The sequence below is a fragment of the Anarhichas minor genome, unplaced genomic scaffold, assembly GCF_050575085.1.
Source record: "Anarhichas minor isolate MPS153535 unplaced genomic scaffold, ASM5057508v1 ptg000045l, whole genome shotgun sequence".
In the NCBI taxonomy this organism is placed as follows: Eukaryota; Metazoa; Chordata; class Actinopteri; order Perciformes; family Anarhichadidae; genus Anarhichas; species Anarhichas minor.
Window position 1 is genome coordinate 4,813,053 of NW_027466491.1, and position 21,685 is coordinate 4,834,737.

The window sequence follows — 21,685 nt, forward strand, 5'->3', positions numbered from 1 at the left end:
TAGACGGAAAAGGCAAGGAGAGAGGCAAAGAGAAGGACAGGATTGTTATTTTGAGGGATGATGGTGTTAGACGTGAAAGGGGACAAGTGTCTGGAGGCTTCCTAGCTCATTTCTCCCCTTGCTCTCCTTTCCTCCCTCAATCTCCCCCATGGCTTCAAAGGGTGAGTGACAGGTCTCCCTGCTATCATTCCCTTCACTGCTGAGCTGCCTGAGAGCACTGTGCCCAGGCAGGGGGCTCACAGCTTAGCTTTTGTTACTCGTTTCTGTCTTCTGCTATTGCTTTTGCACTTTTTCCCCTCTCTCCTTTTCTCTCTCTCCCCCCCCCCCCCTCTCTCACTCATTCTGTCTCAATCTGTAAGTCATGAGGTTGACTAAAACACCTGCAAGCTTATGGTCGGTTCAATCTTGAGAACATTTGTGACCACTTGACTTCTAACAACTCACTCAGTTTTTTCTGATTTACTTTTTTCCATCTGTTCTTTTCAAAATTCCACTCCCTCTGTCTGTCTTGGCATGTTTGTTGCAGAACTGTAATCCTCTGCTGCTGGAACGATGTAGGACATTTTGTATGTCGTCACCCATTCACCCGCTCACTCTTTTGATTGTGCTTCTTGCACATTTTTAGACTGAAAATGTCTCTTTACCGTCAGATGTGACCGGAAATAAAAAAGCCTTGCAGACTTAATGATTGTTTTTTTGTCCATTTCTTCCTGCAAACCTTGTTGATATATAATTATTGGTGGTACCCATTTTTTCCAGATAATTGAGGAAAAGGGCCTACACTTGAAGTTGTAATCTATATGGAAGTGGACAGGAAGTTCTCTTCTATCAAGTCAATAAAAAAAAACACAAACAAATGTATTCAATTTGCAGAGTGAACAGCAAAAAACCCTCCTTTGTCTGGACAATTGTCCCTTTTCAATTCCCGTTTCAACAACTGCTCCATCTCTTATTTTTCCCCCCCTCTCAGTCGTCTCTTTCTGTTCTCATGGTCTTAATATCTTTGTCCATCAATTTTTCAGTTTCGCCATTTTTCCTCGCAATATGCATCACTCCATTAGGTTTACTGTGCGGAGAAGGTGTCAGAGCTGGTCTCTCTCTCTACACAATCCCTCTGTTCCTCGTCCTTCTTTCCCTCTGTCTTCTCCCACCCAATTCCCCTTTCGCTGTCTCATTAGAGCCGCAGCAGGGTGTTAGAGGCGACAGGTAGAGATCTCCTGACAGACCTCATTTAGTGCAGACAAATACTTGGCCTGGCTGAGAAAAACCCTTACGCACATTTATCTTTCAAACCAATTATTTCCTCTCCTGTTTTTCTTTTCCTTTACCGTTTTTCTGCAGTGATAAGAGCTGCTGTTCACGCCTCTCCCGCTGCAGCCACTGGCTGGGCCTCAAGGACCCCACAGAGGGAACGGCATAATGTGAGCGCACATCACCACCTGTGTCTCTATTAGTGGTGCAACTCGGTGGCAGGGATACAGAGCGGTCTGCACCCCATTATATTATGTGACCAGAGGCCACTGTGTGAGAGCTAAAAGGCTTTGGGAGCCATTAATGAAGTCAACATACTCCTCGCGGTAGTGAGGGCACCAAATCAGCCTATTGTGTCGAATCAAGACTTGGCCTTTCAGGCGACCCAGCAGTGCTCACAACCCAGAGCTACGGATGCCCTTCATTTAAGAGTGTGGCCGGCAAACTTCAGCAGGTTGAATATTATCAATGCAGCCTGTTGTGAATAATCACATTGAGAGTATTCAGCGTGTGTGTGTGTGTGTGTGTGTGTGTGTGTGTGTGCGCCCTGTGTGTGAATGTGTGGACTTGACAGAGAAGGAAACGTTTTATGGAGTGTCCACACCTGTGGGAATAGTGGCACCCAGGAAGCTAGGCATGTGGCAGAGTAAGAAAGAGGTGGCTAGCTTTGATGTTAGCGAAGCAGAGGGAAGAGGAGGAAAAGATGGAAAGAATTATCTACCTCCACCACTCTTCTCCCTGTATTATTAAATAGAATCAGACCAAAAAGTCCCACATGTATCAACGATGCCTATTCTTCCACTCTGCTTAAAAACCTACAAGTACTTTTATCAGTTGACCACATCCTGCTTCCTTAACTGTCAATCACCAATCTAACCAACCATTGAGGATAATGAATAAAGGGTCTGTTTGTCTTGTGAGACAAAGATAACCTAAGGTCATGATTAATTGGACACACAAAAAGAGCAATGTTAGGAAATCCTCGGATCAGATCAGAACAGGTATCTCGCTCTCTTCAGGAACTTCAGGTGAATATGAGCTCCTTACATAATGGTCTGGTGACAGACTTTGATCAAGATTCACAGGGTCATCTCCCAAAACACCCCCACCGTGACCTATACGCGTCTCTATGTAAGCTTGTGTTTCACAACACAATAACAGGGGTGCATTCTCTCATCTTAACAGGGCGAACTCAATAGGCTTTTCTTGATTGGAGCATACTCCGCTTCTATAAATGTCCATCAGCAGCCTATCCAACCATGGTGGTGGAGAAGGGCCAGGTCCCCAAAGAGATGTCTAGGTCTGATAAGGACCTACTGACAGGCTCAGATCAACTTCAGCCAAGGATTGACTTTGAAAACTATTTTGTCTCTTTTTCCAGACAAGGCTTTGTTTTAGTGGTTATCAGTCTGTCCTCTATCTTCTGGTCAATACTAATGTTCGGCTTGTTTACAAAGGTAAACGCAGAAGTACATCGACTTCAAGGGTGCGATCGGTTTTCTGGGAGACATCCACAAATACACAACAGGACACATCGTCACAACTTACGCTGATACATGCATGAAGAAAATGCCAAGACGGAGTCAACAAACCCGAACCTTTAACTGGTTCAGCCACAAATGTGGAAAAGAAAGTGTGGCAAAGAGTAGGATACGAGGGGAGAAGGCAGTGTGTGTGTCCAGGTGTGTGAATAATAGATGGGGAGCTGAGAGCCAGACGCCGTCTGAGAGCAGACACCACCCTGGATCCCGTTACCGCACGCTGCCATCAGAGTAACTCTGGAGACACGAGCACACGCCGTGGCCCGAGTTCAAGCAACAACACACATGCGCAGGCCTACGTATACGTGCAGCCGTGAGCACACACAGCCACACACATGCACAGTGACCTTTCTCCACCCCTGTGCTGTTTGTCAACACAACAATATTCTCTTTCCCGTTTCTTTGCTCAGCTGCAATCAGCTGCGTTCGAGTAATAGATTTGACAGGTATTTTAACTCTTCTTTAAGAAAGAGGACGTTGATGAAGTACTCATTAATCCAGCAATATTCCTGACAGTTACAATCTAATATTCTACTGGTATACCCGGCCTCGAAGGTAAAGACGGATTAAACTCAGTACACACATAAACCAACACATATTAAATCGATGAATCACTGACTGAAGCTAAAGATCACACATGCTCAAGAATTCATGAATTATCAATAGGCTTACCTTTCGGACATGTGCAGATTTGTGTGTGTGCACCAGCGCGTACACGGGGAGCATTCATTGCCTACCCTTCACATTTATGTTGTGGTGATTTATGAGGTTCCTACTGAAGTTTCTAATTAAATGGGGAAGCACCTCACGACCAATTCCTCAGAGATAAGCAGGTGTGAATATCTGTGCTCCCTCCTTATTGTCTGTGCAAGTGTGTATGTGTGCAGTAGTCTCTGTGTATATTCCCTTGTCTCCAGCCCCAAGGGCGCCTCCTTTTCTCCGTCTCATCTCTCCTCTTCGCCTTTATTCCTGTATTAAACAGACTGGCACACTCCCTCTATTATACCTGTTTTCCAACTGAAGTGAAAAATTGCATCGCTGGCGTAGCAGGGGACAGAGACAAAGAGACAGGCTGAGAGTGAGACAATTTAAAAAACAAGGAGAGTGAGGAGGACATAGAGAGCGAGGAATAACACTGCAGTAAGCCCTCGAGGCATGTGGTATAATAATGGAAATCATTGGAGGAAAGATGGTGAGGGACTGAGAAAGCGCAAGAAGACTAAAGGCCAATATCCACTGGAAATTGTTAGGATGCATTTAATGAAGGCGGTGTGTGAAGGAACAAAACTGGTTGATGTGTTTTCATATGTTTTTATATCAACCAGTGTCCAGCAGCCGCAGGAGTCACAGGAGCCGTGACCAGACCTTCCTTGGTGCTATTTTTGCCACTTTATTAACCTCATGCATTTAACCTACAGTTGTTTATTAACAGGTGGTATAGCTATTGCTTAAAGTTTTGTAATATAAGCTAAATTATATATTCCAATCAATTAAAAGATTCAAGACAATTATTACCGAACTTCTGTAAGACCTTTCTCTCTGTATTTTCAAACCCTTTTCATCTCGTTTACCAATGAACACATCACAAGTATAAGCCGTTTTTTTTCCACCGACTCCACGGGAGGTTCTCTCTAAAATTAGCGCTTCTTTATCAAGGGGAGCACATTACAGTTTCACGCCCATGCATTATGCTGTAGCACAAAAGCAGTGTTTTAGTGCACGGTGATGCAGTGGGAGTCAAATACAGTAACTTCCCCGCATAAATAAATAAGTGCGTTGATTCAGGGTGGTTTGTTATCTAATCACAAATAAAAGGAGCATGCAAACATATTAGCTACAGCAGTGTACAACATATTGAACATACACACTTGGTGGTATGAAAATTAAACTGTGGATCAATATTAATGCTCATCTGTCACACTCGTAACTTAAAATACTGTTCTCTATTTCTCTCTTCAGACAGTAGGATTTGACTTTGCTGATATGGCATTATCGAATACCACATTCTCTCTCTTACTTTTAACTCCCACTCTTCCTCTTGTGTGGTTTTCTTTACCATCTCCTCTCGTCCTCTCCGTCCCCCATCTCTCCGTCATATCATCTACTTTCATTTCTTCCCCGTCTACCTATTCTGCCCTTTTTACAATGTGACATATCAAAGTATGACGAGCAAACAGGCAAACCAAGTGCCCCTGTAGGAGCAGGGCAATCCTGAATGACGGAGAGGAAAAGAGACAAAGAGGACAGATTGAGAGGAAGTGAGACAGATCAACTGGAGGACGTTCAGATAGAGACGGGTGTAAGCTGCACTAAAACTCGCAGACAGATAAACGTTAATTCTTTCTCAGGGAGAGACAGAAAGAGAGAGAGAGAGGAGTCTAAGAGGATATTTGGTGAATGGAGCCTGTCAGCTTGCGTTGTGCGGAAATCCTCTTATACCTCAAAATTTCAATTAGGTGGGGAAGCGTTTTGGTGCTGTGCGCTTCTCTCATTCTGCGCAGGAAGTACAAGGTGCATGAGGTGGGATTTGTCACAGCAGCGACAGGCCTGCTCCACCTACATTATGATCCAAAGGACACACACACACAACCACACAAACACAGCACCCCCTTCCACCTGCCAGAGCCATTTCGAGTGACAACAGTGGTACACTTGATGCTACTTCAGTGTTCAGTCAGCAGTGTTGCAATTGAGTTTGTTCCACTGAAGAGGATCTGACATTTAAACTCCACAGGTTTGTGTTGGGCTGCTGTCATCTGTATGACAGCTACAATTACACTATGTGTCAGCCTCTCCAAATGGCGCTGACTTACAGTAATTACAATGCCAAATGTAGAAGCCAATTTTCATGCTTTGTTTTCATTTAATTCCCACCTTAGTGTTTCGCTTCCATTTCACTTTGTTCGTCACCTTCTCCCCGACTATCGTACATGATAGAGAAAGAACTGAAATAGCCGACTTAAAGCATTCAATTGTATTTAAAAAAAAAAAAAAAAAACTGTTGAGGGTGTAAATATCATCCAAGTGAAAATAAATGTCTTTATATAACTATTAAGGAACCAGCTATGCTCAAGTTCTCAGAAAAAAAGTGTAGAGGCTCAAGAGAACAGATCTGGAGACGTGACTGCATGAAGTACGACAGAGCATGAAAAATGAGTAAAGTATGTTACAATACAAAAAAACACAACTCAAACGCACCAACACTTATATTCTCCTTTCTCCAATCCATCCCACTTCCGGGTAAGTTTTACTCTTTTCTCCTTCCATCATCCTCGCATTGTTTTTTCTATCAATTCCCTCAGCGTTCTTTACAAACTATTCATCTCTTGTTACCCCACAAATCCTCTCTCACTCACTCTTTTACCCTTTCTTTCTCTGCCCATGTAGCCATTCTTCACCTTTCTTTTCCAAAACTCTATCCTGTCGTTCTCTTTGCCCCCCCCCCCCCCCCCCCCCCCCAAGCTTTATTCCCAGCCTCCCAGCTGGCTTTCATCTTCCCCAGGTTAGATTACTGTAAAGCACTGCCTGTCTGCCAGCATTCCTGAAAGCTTTTCATCTCTGCTCCGATTCATCTGGGGAGACAGAGAGAGCGAGGGAGTCAGGTAGAGAGGGTGAGAGAGAGAAAGAGAGAGAGAGAGAGAGAGGGAGAGAGGAATGTAGACAATGCCAGTAGAGAGAGAGAGAGAGAGAGAGAGAGAGAGAGAGAGAGCGAAAAAGAAAGACTGAGAGAAGGCTGTGTTGTACTGCAACTATGGATTTCAGAGCCTTAAGTGTTAACCTGCACTGCACACTGCATTGGCTGATGGGAAATTTCCCTGCTGGTCTCTTGGCTGTCTGTGAAACGCCCACTCAGAGCTGAGAGCACGCCTCACAAGGGACAGACAAATGTGTGCACACAGGCAGAAGCAACACTCAAACACAAAACAACTTACACGATATCGTAAGTGTACACACAAACCAGTGTAGTCTGAACGTACATAAGCTGACACAACAATATGCTTAATATTAGTGCGAAAATAAAACCAAGAAGATTGCTCAGTAGATGTAGGAAATAAGAACAATAAAAAAAACAACAGATGATCTGTTGATTCTTGAACACTCACTTTTCATACTCGCACAGCAGAATACACACACACTTTCCCACCGTGCAGATCAACAAATCCAGTCTACCAGGTGATTTATTCATCTGTTTTAGATTTGAGATTGAGGCATCAGGATAATATACCTGGAGATGTGTTGAGTCAGATTGGCATCACTCATCAGCACACACAACTCTGAAATTGACGCAGCCCTGAGAGAAAGTGAGTGCGAGATGTAAATGCAACAGAAAATGTGCCTAAGTGTGTGTTTGTTTCTGCCTACATACATGCATTGACAGCTTACAAACAGCAGTACAGGTTTAATTACAGAAAGCCCTGCAGCTGTTGATCGCTCTGCTTCAGTGTGTGTGTGTGTGTGTGTGTGTGTGTGAGTGAGTGGGTGTGTATTTGTATGTTTACTCTATGTATTTTTGTCGACGTTTGTGTGTGTGTGTGTGCTGTGGAAATGAGGGGACTGTGTCAGTGTGTGAGTATCCTACTGTCGCTGTAACATATACAGTATGTCCAAAAACGGCAATGTTTAGTTACGAAAGAACAGCATTAATGCTGCTGTATGTGTGTCTGTACAAGTGTGTGTCAGTGTGTATCTCTCTGTGCAAGTGTCAGTTTGTGTGGCTGTTAGTGTAGATAGCAGCACATAAAGATTTAAAACCAAAATCTTCCTTAAAAATGTCTGAAAAGCAAATCGAAAATAGCCATAACAGAGATCTATCCATTCTGCATTTCGTGAATCCTCCTACAGTTTTCTACAAATAAGCTCGCTATCTGGAGTATAAGCGACTAAGCCACTCCACGAAGGCATGACTACACATTTTAAAACATCTCTCTGTCAAGGGCTGCATATAACATTTACTGTCGTAATGTTTAATCTGTTGACTATTCTTTTTGCGATAAACTGATTAATGGTTAATGTGGCATTTTTGTGTGATAAATAAATGATTAAAGAGATTTGCGGTCGATTTCTTTTGTTGTCAATCCACCGATCAATTATTCAAGTAATTGTTTTGGCAGGAACTGGAACAAAAATTATTACAGAAAACAAGAAAAATCCTATATTCATTCACCCGCTTCCTCTTGGGCAGATTTGTAAATGGACCTTTATATTATGCAGAATTCTTTCTTTGCACTCTTCTTCAGACACGCAGCAACATCAACCCATCCAGATGTCATTGTACCGGGTCTATCCTCTATGATGGCGCTGTGTGATGATATGGTGCTCTGAAATATTATGGGCATCCCTGCATGTGATATTTATGGACCTGCCAGTCTTCCGACCCTACTCGCAACTCCCACACCCTTTAATCTTACCGCTGTCATCTACTGTCACTGCCTTATGACTATGGCCTTGGCTAACTGCCAGTCAGCACATAGGCAGACACTACTGTGTGTGTGTGTGTGTGTACACTTGAGACACGTACACACTTGAGTGTGAATGTGAGACTGTTGAAATACAACACCATTGTATAGTACAGTAGAGGACGGTATGCCAGTAAAATGTAGGCCAGACAGATCCTGTAGGTTAGGCGCAACGCAATCATTTGGCAAGAAAATAGAAAGAAAAAAATTATACTTGAGAGAAAAAACAAGGAAAACTGTCCTCTAAGAAGCGGAATTGAATGAGCAATTTCTGAAAATAATAATTCTTTAGTCTTGGGCAGGAACTACCACCCCCACACAGAGTAAAATGGAAATTACACATAATGAATACATTAACGTGTATGTCATGATAATTCATATAATCAAAGCTAACAGTATGTGGTGGTTATTGCCATGAATTTTCTCCAGTTTTTCCTCAATGGGCTCTCAGAGGGTCTTTGGTGGCTGTCCACATCCTCTGTGTGCAGATCCAGAAATCACTCGAGGCAGATGAGCAGGCTCAATGAATGAGTGAACGAATGAAGCGATCAACAGTCTTACAGCATTCGAAAAAGAAAGCAGAATCCCGCAAACGCACACAAGCACAACATACACATATACAGACAAAGATAAGACCCTTGTGATACACATCTATCACTAAAGCCTTCCACTAAACAGCTAATTCGTCAAGCTCCGCGGAAAGATCATAGTTTACATTGAAGGGATGTGAAATTGCTGTGATCAGCCAAGTAAGTCATTATGAAATGAAACAACTACATTGTGCAAAGCTGGAAAGCAGCACTCTGTAAATGCTCATGAAGACGACTGCCGACAATACAGTTCAATGGTCTTCTTGGAGCACAAGATTGTGCATCGTGTAATGAACTTGGAAGATACGGGTAAGGACTGTCTGGAGCAGAGAGCAGAGAGCTACCCGGATACAGAGTTAGAGGTCAGTCTCCCTTGTATCCTGCTTCAGGCTACTGATGTACATGTATAAAAAAAACGAGCCAATAGAATTTTTATTCAGATGGTCAAGGTGCTTGTTGTTTTTGTTTCATTATTTGATGGGAATGCTCGAGTAACTGCTCAATCGGTGCCTCTGTGCTTTAACTTTGGACACAAGCCGATGCTTTCTCTCTAGGGTGAAAGCTGAGAATCATTATCTGTCAGGAAGTCTTCAGGTGGACCTGCTGAGTAAGTACATTGACCAACCTCGTCCATTTTCTCTATACATCTTTCCCATTGTGTTCCAGGTGTGTAAAGTTACGGGAACTAATACTGCCTCAGCGGTAAAACCAGTATATGTTAAACTAATTGTGTGCTCAATCAATTGCTGCATTATTAAGTTGCTCGGTGTTTAAAGTGCAATCGATACATGCAATTAATACCACAAACTACACTGCAGCATTTCTTTAGCTAGCTGCCACTGTGTGGGAATAGTCAAAGGGATTATTGTTGTCACTACTCAGCTAGCTGGTGTACCGTAAGTCTTTGGGGAAATTAACATTTCCCTGTTTCCCTCCTGCTTTGCAAGCCCTGCAACTTACATACCGAGTGACTGAATGACTGATGCAGTGCGGACTTGGCTGCCCTGGCCTTGGAGCAAAGTTTCACTTTTGGGGGAAAAACAAAGTAAAATATCCCAACTTATTGACTGTTAAGTATTTGTATTAGTATTCGCAGTAAACATTACCATTTAAACCTATTTAGTGAATATCGCATTGATTAATATGATGTGCTTTCCTGCGATAGACTCAGTAATATGAAGCTGTCCATGTGGTTTACCAATAAGCAAAGATACTGTATAAGAGTCAGCTGGCAAACATATTTAATCCAGACCTATTAGGGTCATTGCAGAGGTTTATGCTGTTATTAGTGTAGAAACCTCTAAGCATCCAATACTACTAGACTAACAATACTTACTAGTAAATTGCTCTACTGATTTTAAAAAGCATAACAGCCCCAAATCCCCATTTACTTCCCCCCTACCCCCTAAACTGTCCCATTTGAGCCCAATCATTTCCATCTCCCAGAGGCTCTGTATTTTAGCAAGGCCCGTCTCAGGCCAGGAGATGAGGACTCTAAGAGGGGACTGGTAGAAGGATTAGCTTCCCTATCCTCCTACAGCTCTTTACCATTTTAATGAGGCAGGGCCAGAGGGTCTTTCTTCTGCCCCAGCCAACTGTGTCATAGTCTGGGCCTGGGGACAGAGTACGGCTGCAGGAGTTCAGGGACGGTTCTAATACAGCACAGCCATTGTACCTAGAAATGGAGTGAGATATGGTGCTGATGAGCGGCGAATGAGGAGAGGTGTGTGTACGAGAGAGAAACAGACAGGGACGGAAGTATGTGGGTGTCGTATAAGAGTGTGTACGCACAGACCTCTATGTGTGTCTTCTCCCAGAATAAAAGAGTAATTTAGGTCTTTCTATAGGCCTACCTCCAAAGCTCCCATTGGTATGCACCCCGATAACAAAGAGAGGGCACATGTGGATTAACTCTCCATTGAAGGAACTGTAATTACCTGCTGATATGAATATTATTATTACTACCGGGCTAAAACCAGACAATTTTCCTTTCAAAAATCCACAAAACCAGCCAAGTGAATGGTAAGGGTTAACTTAGCAGGGAAAAAGAAATTGGGTTGGTAATGCTGTATTTGCAACATCACTTTCACAAAAGACAACGAACATAAGTCTAAGTTAGTGAAAGGGCAACAGTCTGGGACTGTATTTTCCTGGGATTAAACAAATACACAAATGCTTCCAGGCTACCGTTGTCGGCTTCTCTTTAAATTGCACTCAACGTCTATACATTGCGACTTGGATTCATTCAACCAACTGTAAAATAAAAGCTGCCGACAGAGAAGACTAGATGATTCATGGCATTGCAATCAACAGGACATGTGTGTGCCACTGAATTCAATATTAGCAAATTGGCTCTGACATGCTTCCAAAGCCACCTGGGGATATGCAAGCAGATGTCTATTAGATGCTTTAAAAAGGAGCACAAAGCTGCTGCTACTGGGGTGAGAGAATGGACAGAAAGCCATTGGGCTGCCATTGGGCTTGACAGGGATGGACAGTGGGAAACGCAAAGGGGCCGAGGGCTTTAGTGGTGTGTGTAAAGATCAAAGGTGCGTGAGCACATGGATGTGCATGTACTTGTCGATGCCCCCCTGAGAGCAAGCTCCCACTGACACCTCAAAGAAATCTAGACTGAAACAATTCTTTTTTTTCCAGAATCTATAAAACCCCACAGCCAAACCAAACTTCAGTCACAGCTGGGGGTCTGAGTGAGTCCTCTCTATTGGACAAAAAGCCCCGTCAATCATCACAGGGGGTCAGAAGGGTGGTCAAAACTCAAAAGAGGGGACAATGGCTGTTTGGGAATCCACACTCACACACACACACACACACACACGCTATGAAAGAATGCATGGATAATCAACCTTGGAGAAAAAAACGAAGAAAAAAAACACAAATAACCTTGAACTGATGTTCAGTGTGTGTCAGCGATAAAGGGTTTCATAAAAAGAAGGAACTAGACGAGCCAAAGAATGCTACTGATGTGAATGCATGCAGCCATGGCTATTGAATTGGTTATAATGGAGGAGTCCATGAAGAGGAGTCATTGATACAGGCTGAAGTCCACTTCACGGTGGTTTTGGCATTGAGAGGGTGAGACTGAGAACCATTTCACAGCCGAAGACACTTGGCCTTGGGGCAGAAATGCCTATGGTGTAGGGCTGGGATCAATGCTATGACCTAAGGGTGTCAAGGGGCATAGCACACAATCATTACTGTCACTGGAGCTTGACAATGACTTAGGCTTTGTCTATCTGCCTCAATCTTTCTCACGCATACGTTGAATGACTTCAGACACAAGGGGCGAGCACCCATGCCAGTCAACCAAGCAGCCTCTCTGGAGTCATATCCTCAACCTATGAAACAGCCAAGACATCCACTCCTTCTTTCTGCAATTATTTCCTCTATTTCTATAAGCACACTTCTTATTTCCTACGCTCCTAATGACATCCTCCACTTATGTCCCCCCACTACATCTTATTTAACACACTCCACTTTCGACTGCTAGACCTTCACCCACCTCTATTTCGCTCACCATTTTTCACTTCTTCCCTCCTCAACAAGCCCTCTGTGTTCAGGCCCTGTAGTCCCAGGGCATGCTACATCACAGCCAGCCACAGGCGCTAAATAAGAACAAAACACCTCTGCTTTACCTGGACGGCCTCCCCAAGGGGGCACTCCGAGACTAGGAGACAGCTAGCATTCTCTCTGTATACCCCCTCTCCAGCTCCCCTCGCTCTCTGCACCGTGGGTAATTGAAAAGCACAAGGCCCAAAGGCCTTTACTTCTTCAACTAAAGAAATAGGCCGAACGCCTCATAGGGAAAGGAGCAGAAAGGAAGGGTGCCGGGGAGACACAGAGAAAGCGCAAGGTCGGAGAAGTGATTTCATTGGACAATAAGGCAGTCACTAAGGCTGGCATGTACCTGGGTACTGGAATCTGTATGCACACAGAGGAGGGCTGCTTTTAAGAGGGTAGAGGGCAGTCGGTGAGAAAATAAACAGAGCTGGAGGAAAGCCATCACATGAATATATAATCTTGAAAGATCCGAAGTGCATAAAGATGCGAAGAATACTGGGAATTTCAAATTTCCCTGAAGTTGTGAGTCCCAAATATGTGAATGTACGGGGTCAAGTGAAGATGAGAGAATCTGGAGAAGGCAGAGTTCCTGGGAAGTTTAGAGATCAGTCAGAGTCGGAGCTGTCCTGCAAACACATACACGCACACGTGGTAAGTGCATTCCTCGCTTGCAAGCCACAGCTCGTACTGGGAATACAGCATCAAGTGACAAAGATGTAGGCGGTGACATGCATGATGTTACTCCATGAAATGCATCTGTCCAACTTGTCAAAGAAACTCCGCATGTGTAGAGAATAAAAGAGAGGCTGTGCAGGTGGCTGCTTGGAGGTTCCTCCATCCTGCTAAGTTGTTTGATTTTAAACAGCAGGTGCGTATTAATCCCCTGACTGATTGGACACACGCTATGGGGCTCTCTCATCACTCCATTTATACACACGCCCACACACACACACACACTGAATAGTCAAAGGAAAATTCACCTGTCTCCTCTATGCTCAGAGGGACATACACAACATGGGGCACATGCATAACCCCCCTTTGTACAAGCATTAGTTGATACTCAAATCAACATCAGTCACAAATGCCCAACATGTTTGACTGAAGCAACCACTCTGAGGCTCGGCTGTGAATGTTAATACATATGATGCTGGTGTGTGACTAATTATTAATTTCTTCTTTGTGTATCAGTGTGTGTCACTGCTCCTGCCTGACTGCTCTGCATTCTCATCTTACACCCGCGCGCGTCGTGCACACAGATGAAAGCGGGACTTGTGTGTAATTAATTGGATATGTTTGTAATTAGGGGGCGAGAGAGAGAGAGAGAGAGAGAGAGAGATGCATGCAAGCCTCCTTTTGTTTTGTCTGTTGCGCCTAACAACAGCATAGGAAAATAAAAAAAACTGATTAAACAGAACACTAATTACCATGGAATTATCCCCCTCACTTCACAGGGTTAATTCTTATTCTATGTGTGTGTCTGTGTGTGCGCGTACACGCATTCATGCGCAGACATGTAATATTCCCATCATGGATATGGACACACACTTTGGTGCTACAATCCGTATGTTATTGACCATTATCCTGATCGCAGAGAGGCATAAACTCGGGATGGAAGGTAATGAAATATTTGCTCAACAAGAAAGCAGCTTGCTTGTTTGTTGGTGAAACACAGTGTGACACATGTGCCCGTCAGGGACAAGATGAATACAGCTTTGCTTTTAGACAGGACACTCACTAATGAGCTCCGAGGACTATGGACTCTTCAGCCCTCAACTCTGTCTGATCTTGATTGGCCGCAACTATTTATGGCGTATTTCAAAATGAGCGACAGCCAGAATATTTAACCTTTCCAACGGTGAGACAACACTGCATCTTCCATCAGCAGAAAATAGATAACCATGGAAAGGGAGGATAAAATAAAAACGAGAAAGGGTAAACATCTTGGTACGACATATAGTGGCTTTAAATTCTGTTCTGCTCTCAGAATGTCTTGTGTAATCTAGTTTAAAGCATTTAACATCTGGAGATACTTTTTATGAAAAACATCTTCCAGATAAAAACACCACATTTCAAAATAAAGTGAGTCTTCAGTCTTGTATCAGGTGGGAGACAAATCTTCTAATATCTTTCTTCAGAATGCTGCAGTGAATGACAAAAGGACCCATGAAGACAGGATTTATTCATAAACAAGGCCAGGCAGCGATTCAAAATGGTTCAATAAAGTGCTCTATCATACTCATGTTGGTCTCAAAAGTCAAGCCCCGCCGCTGACTGAGCAGAGCGGTGCATTCACTGTGCCTGCTCTCCTGTTATCTGTGCTTTTTTACTAAAGAGGGAGAGTTGGTAACGAGTTGGTCGGTTGTTTGGATTGTTCCGTTTATGTGCTGTGTGTATGCCTGCCTGTTTGAAATATATATATGTCCACATACACGTGTGCACACACATCCCTTCTAACTGCGCCTAAAATCTGATTAACAGACCCATCTTCTTCTTTTTTTTTGCTTGGTGCCGTTAATTAGCTTATCCTCCGGCAGCTTTTAAACAAACAAACACAGACGCACAACTGACACCAAGAGACTTAGTCAAAAAAAAACATTTGAGGCTTTTAGAGTCAGCTTCTTTAGGCATGGGGAAATAAATAGGTGTATATATATATATATATATATATATATATATATATATGTATATATATATACATAAATACACACAAATATACACAAACCATAGAGTAGAAGATAACACATGACAACTGAAATCTGAAGCGTGTTACTTGCTGCAAATTCAATCAACAGCAGAGTTCATGGACCATCTGGTGTCACACCTATAGTAGTTGCACTTAATTGCAGGTGATATGCAGCGCATGCTATTACCAAAAAGGTAATATGGACACAAATAGATTCACTGTGCAGAAAGAGTTTTTGCAGATTTGTGTCAACCATAAACACTTTTTCTCATAATTACACTGGTCTTGTTCTCTGCTGACTCCTCCTAATTTCTTTGCAGTTTGCATGCCAAACTAAACACTGAAGCCTCAACAACCCTGCAAAAACAATACAGGAAGAAAATGCAAAAACGAAGCCAAGCAGATAGATGACAGCATCCAGAGTATGTGCGCTCTGATAGCAAACATATCTCTTGAATCTATTTTTCCACTTAGGTGGACCTGAGGGGGGACACCCTCTTTCCTGTAGATTACGGAAATGGAAGAGCGGATCCCTCTAGACCCCTCTCTCTCTCTCCCTCTCTCTCTCAGTCTTCCTACATCCCTCTGTTGGATGGCTCGGCTCGCCCCGTGTTACCATGGCAACAAGGACTGGTGCGGCATGGGGAGGACTACGGAGGGAGAAAGGAGAGGAAGAGAGGGAAGGACGAGTCCACCTGCAGTCCTCCTACCAGCAGCCGAAACCCTGAGGGAATCTCGTAGAAGAGACAAGAGTTCGGCCTCAACTTCCTTTCTCACACATTTGTCCTTCAGCATCAACACTGACTTGTCCTTCTGTCTCTTCCTCTTATCTCCACCCTCTGCTCCTTTATTCTGCCCTCCTCTTCTTTCCTTTCCCCTCCCGAAATCTTTGTCCTACCAACCTTTTATTTCTCCTCTTCTCTCCTCTTCGTCTATGCGTCCGCCCCTCCCTATGCGTCCGCCCCCCCCCCCCCCCCCCCGGGATGAATTAGTTATGACAGTGGTTTGGGTCCACGGTGGTGAAGGAGAATTGTAATTATCAAAATGTCACTCCTGGTTATGCCAAGAGAATGAAGAGAGGAGCCATTACTGTCTGTGACATCTGTACTTTGTTGGAGGGATGGAAGAACTAATTCGGCTTCATTTTATTTACAGGGTCACATCAGTCTTATACGCAACTCCAGAGACGAAACTCAAAAGCTTTCATTTCATGATGGCATAGTGAATTTATTTTTATAGATGTTGGACTGAGAAAAACATTTGGGCTTGAAATGTCACCTGATGCCATTTTGTGGAAGACATAAACTCGACTACTGGACCTCTCATGCCTTCGTTTCTTTTCACCCAGCAGCTTTGCCATGGATAGGAATATTCAAAACATTTCTACATGTATGTTTTCTGGTCTCCTGCTTTTTTCCAAGTACAATTTAGATACAGTGTGAGGCATTTAGAATAGTATGTCTACTTGAGATTGTTCTCCTAGAGGAGGTTCATGAATGATAGCAGGCTATCTCGAATAAATGAATAAAATGATCTGGATGTTTTAAGAAATTCTACAACTCAGATAGTCATTTTCTCATGATGATTCATTGGCCTTCAACCAGAAACACAAGGATCCAGCCCCTGCAGTGGCAAGCATCCACTGTGCTGCGGTGCCGACTATCTGATTCCACCAAGCAAAAAAGACCAATCGCTTTTTAATCAGTTTTATAATACATATCCATCAGCGTCTTATAAAAAACAGTTTATCTGACCTACAGTCCTCTCTTGCAATATACCAAACCATTATTTCATGCCTTGATAGTGATATACCATGGAGCCTTATCATAATTCCCACATTAATGTTGTGGTACGAGAAGCTTATGTGGCTTTAGAGGCAGTGAGTAATAAAGTCTATCTATATCTTTGCTGGTTAGAGTCACGAGTAAAGGCAGAGCTGTGACACTGATGTAACAATCTGACCCGAGCAGGGCCAGGGTGCCGAGACTCCCATCAGACTGATAAAGATGTTCATAAAACGATTTATATTGGCTGTCACAGAGTGTATAGATTTGTATCAGGCACATATAGATGCAACAGCCATACACCATCGCAACGACACACAAAGATACAGATGGAGAGACATCTCTCTCACACACACACACACACACACACACACACACAGGCCAAGCTCCTGCCCCATTCATCTTCACTATTTATGCTACCAAACCAACTGTGATCCGAGTGATCTCACCAGCTGATTTTGGTTCAGATTTGAGGTATTGGATGACAAGAGGAAATCACATAGAGGCCAGATATGATCAGATTCAGGGACGTCCTCTAATGCCTTGCACGGAAACACAACTGGATCACGTTTTGACACATAACACAGGCGACCTGCTTATCCCATCATTACTGCAGCTCACGTTCCCTTTGAAAGACAACATAACCCAGTTACCAGCATCCTGTTTTTGACAAAGGCAATACATGGGTGTGTAACAGTACGCGTGATCCTTTTGTATTTCGATATTTCGGATATGTATTATTGTACAACATATCATAGTTCTTTATCCTTTAAGACATTTAGACTGTCGGATACGGTCTGATGTCACATTTAATCACGGATTCTTATTCGCAGAGGAATAAAATATGGATTCTGGGAAACGGTATATTGCACAGATGGAACCTGATTTTATGGACTCTTAGCCATTACCATTTGTCGCTCTTTTTGCAGTAACACTTGCAGTCACACAATACGATAGTGATCCAACATGGTGTTAACACCGGAGTTGCCATGTCTACTGTGATTTTGCTTGACGCGGTGGATCCGTGCATCAGGTCTTTGCCTGTCCGCGCACATCCAACATTTACTAGCTATTCAAGGAAAAGTGTTGAAAGACGGAGAGGACAGATGAGGTATAGAGACACCGATTGGGGGCAGTGGGGCTGCAGGCACCATTGAATCCTAAACTCCATAGCTGTCCTCTCCACTGTTGAGTTATAAAACAAAATGCAATAACAAGCTAGTTGATGAGATTAAATGCTGTGCGCTGGAGAAGCTTTTATTATGGATGTTGGATGAAGAGGTGTTATGGCGCAAGACCCATTCATTAACAGACTCCATTAGTGCTAACCCATAAATGAACAGAGGAAAGAATACAAACAGGAAAGACCAATTACGATGTACTGACTTGATGTAGCACATCTCAGTCTGTGTCTGTCAAGTGCTCATAGATTTGTGTCTGCAGATTAATATGCGTGTTTCCGAGGCTTACAAAAGTCACAAACGCAACATTACCGAGTGTTATCAGGCCTCTCTCAAGGTTGCTGTGCGCTACTTTAATTAACACACACTGCCAGAGGGAGGCTCCACTGATACAGCAGCAACACACCCAAATTCTCTATCAATGTTCCTACAACACGGCTGCAGGCCTGTAGTATTTATGTTGTTTGCAGCAGCAATAAATCAAGCCGAACGAAAATCCAGGCACAATTGCATTTCATGTGGAGGAAAATATGAGACACGAAAACATGTTGAACACAAATACGCAGTTCGTGAGAAGAGAGAATGCCAATGTGTTATCCTTTCAACATGCCAAGGACACGTTTAAAAACACTTCAAACTTTGTCACGGTCACATTGTTAATGTCTTTGTGGACATGAAACTTCTTATTTGAAACTTCCAAATGCAAAATAATCGCTAGATTTCTGATCTGTTACAGCTAAAATGGTTGCTTTAGAAAATAGCTGTTTTTCCCTTTGTGTGTGTGTGTGTGTGTGTGTGTGTGTATAGAGAGAGAGTGTGCCAATTGATGTATGAAACAGGTCCTTGAGAAAAGCAGCGGGAAGGAACAGAAGATAAGGATACACACCTTCAGAATTAGTTTTTACGCATTAATGTAGAGACACACAGCCTGACTATCTCTCTGTCTCACATGTACACATCAACGCGCAGTCACTCAATAGGGTCCTTTGAATGGTCGCCGTCCCGCAGAACCATCACCAATCAGGATCGGGGCACCAACACGGCCCTGACCACAAACAATTACCTGCTATGTTGCTATCACACACGCACACACCAGTGCACAACCAAACACATTGTTTGTGTTCTCAGTCAAGTCAAGTCACACCTCTGGGTGAACACTGAAATACAAAAACTATCTCAGAAGGGAAAAATCCATATGCAAGCAGTTACACATGTGCATTTACATAAACACCTACACATATACAATACAGAGACACTTCTTTTGGTCTATTCCAGCTCTCACTCCATTGGCCCTCTAGAGTCTCTTGTATCCTACAGGAATACCTTCCACTTGTCTCTGTATATTTTTGCCCTTACAGGACACATGAAGCACCATATGAAAAATATTGCAGAGTGTAAACATCTGTGACTATAGATTCATAGCTTTTAATATTGCTTTATACACAGTTGTACCAAGAATAAAAACAAATCCCTCCTTGATTAATCTCCTTTATCTCTCTTTAAAGTGTGCCTCTGACCCAAAGCAACGTCTCTCTTCTTTCTCCCACTCTCCCCATCAAATCCTCTTCTCCCTGATGGCCCTGCTCTGTTGTGCTCCCCGACATGCGAGCAGAAGAAGAGAAGCGCAGTCAAATATTAAAGGGAGTGCAAAAAAATAATAGAAAGACAATACCAGCGAGGGAGCTCCTTCGCCAATCCAGAAAAAGTGGAGGAGAAGAAAAGGTAGAAAGGAAGAGGAAAAAGAGGAGAAGAGGGCAGAACACAGGCTGCCGAAAGCTACTGCTAATGTACGAACAGCGCCAACAACAACAAAAAATACCAGTAAATCAAACTACAGGAAGGCGCTGTCAAAAACATTTGTTAATGTAACGGGCATTTCAAAGCCTGCCGAGTTGGATTAAAAGAGCAAGACAACCAATGGCAACCTTGATGAAAAAAAAGTTAAAGTAAGCAACAAAGAATGCAATTTAAATGAAGCCAGAACAGGTTCAAAGACAAATCAATGAGAAAAATTGACAAAACAGAAAAATAAGCAGATATTCAGATTGAATGTGGCAAAGCATGACCGCAATGCAACATCGGATTCTCCGAACCAGTTCATAAATGTAGAAAAGGAAGGAACAAAGGACGGAGAGAGCGAATAGAGAGAGGAGAAGAGAATAGAGGGGAGCATGTTTCCTCTAGTGCCGAGTCCCCGTGTGTCTCGGGGTCCAATGGATGATTTATGGCGAGCGTCGTCTAGCAGTGTAATTGGCCGCCATGTTGGTTCCCAGTTTGGGAATGAGAGCATGAGAGAAGCGGAGATATATCAGGGCGTGTGTGAACTATGTCCAAATAGCAGCAATCTACAGAGAGACGTGGAAGGTAAGGGGCGGAGAAGCTGACAGGGAAAAGAGTGGAATGAGCGAAGCAAAGGGAAAGACAAGAGGCCACACTAACAAAGGCTGAGTGTGGCAGGAAAGCTTTTTGCATGTTTCTCTCTCTGCATCAAGCATTCGCATAAATGAAGTTTAGCTCGATTCCACCCACAAACATATACACGTTTCGATTTTAATTGTCGTTTTCCCACTCGGCTTGGCCAGGAGCTTCAAAATGAGCTTTTGAAACTTAAGTCCTGGAGAAACTATTTAAACATGTTTGGTTGAGTAATTGGTTTCACACTTTATGTCTTTTGCTCCTTGTTTATTTAAAACTAATGGTTGGCAGGATGATCTAGCGCTGCGTTAACAGGTGAGCAACATCTAATCAACATTCCATCTGTGTCCAATGACATAGCCCCAAACGTGTCTCAATTGAAACGTGTATTGATACACGACTGCTCGGCAATGAGATCATCGCTGCCACGTCAGAATGCGGTCATACTACTGTTGGGAGATTTAAGATGGAGTGCATCATGAGACAGGATCCATCCACCAAGGGACAGCGATTTTGATGAAGAGGGCAAGGTCAAAACGACACAAACATGTTTGATGTAGACCGGCCACAGCTTTTGAAAACTAAAGCAGCTTTCGCATCGCTGTGCGGCAACAGCTCTTACAACTGCCTATACCTACAAGACCGTTTCCCCAAAAAGCAAAGCGTTATAAAAAAACGGACTGGCCAACGGCGGGGCAGTTACCTCCAGAAGTACAGCATGGTGAACTCTGCTCAGCACAGCAAAATCAGTGCGCGTTCACACGGGCGGCAACCACTTCAAACCCCCACCACCATGGATTGAAACTGCTTCCCCTCATTGGAATGGTTGGAGGCAACGACTTACCAGGAGATGGTGTGAAAGCAGCCTGAGGGCTATGTTTCAGTAATAACAATCTGCCGACACCACAGGTCATGTGGTCAACGACTGTAAGACGATTAGGAAGGTATTACATGCAAGTAAACATCAGACCTATCAAGACATTGTGGTCTTGATACTGCTTTGTATGTCATACAGGAACAGCAAAGAGGCAACTTTGTTTCAGTTAAGTGCTGTACGGCTGGACGTGGCCACAATGCTTAGAGAGAGAGAGACTTAATGGTGGCATCAATGTAGCTAAAGAGTTTGATGCCAATTTCAATTACATATATTTACATATGTTTTTACTGTAATGAAAAGCAATCATTTTCTCAAAGTAGGTCTCCCA

The 21,685-nt window shown here is 43.3% G+C and overlaps 1 protein-coding gene across 1 annotated transcript in view; it reads right to left on the reverse strand.

The window, feature by feature from the left end:
* Nucleotides 1–21,685, reverse strand: part of plxna4 (plexin A4) — a 182,092-nt gene that overhangs the window by 89,020 nt on the left and 71,387 nt on the right. The window lies entirely within an intron of this gene.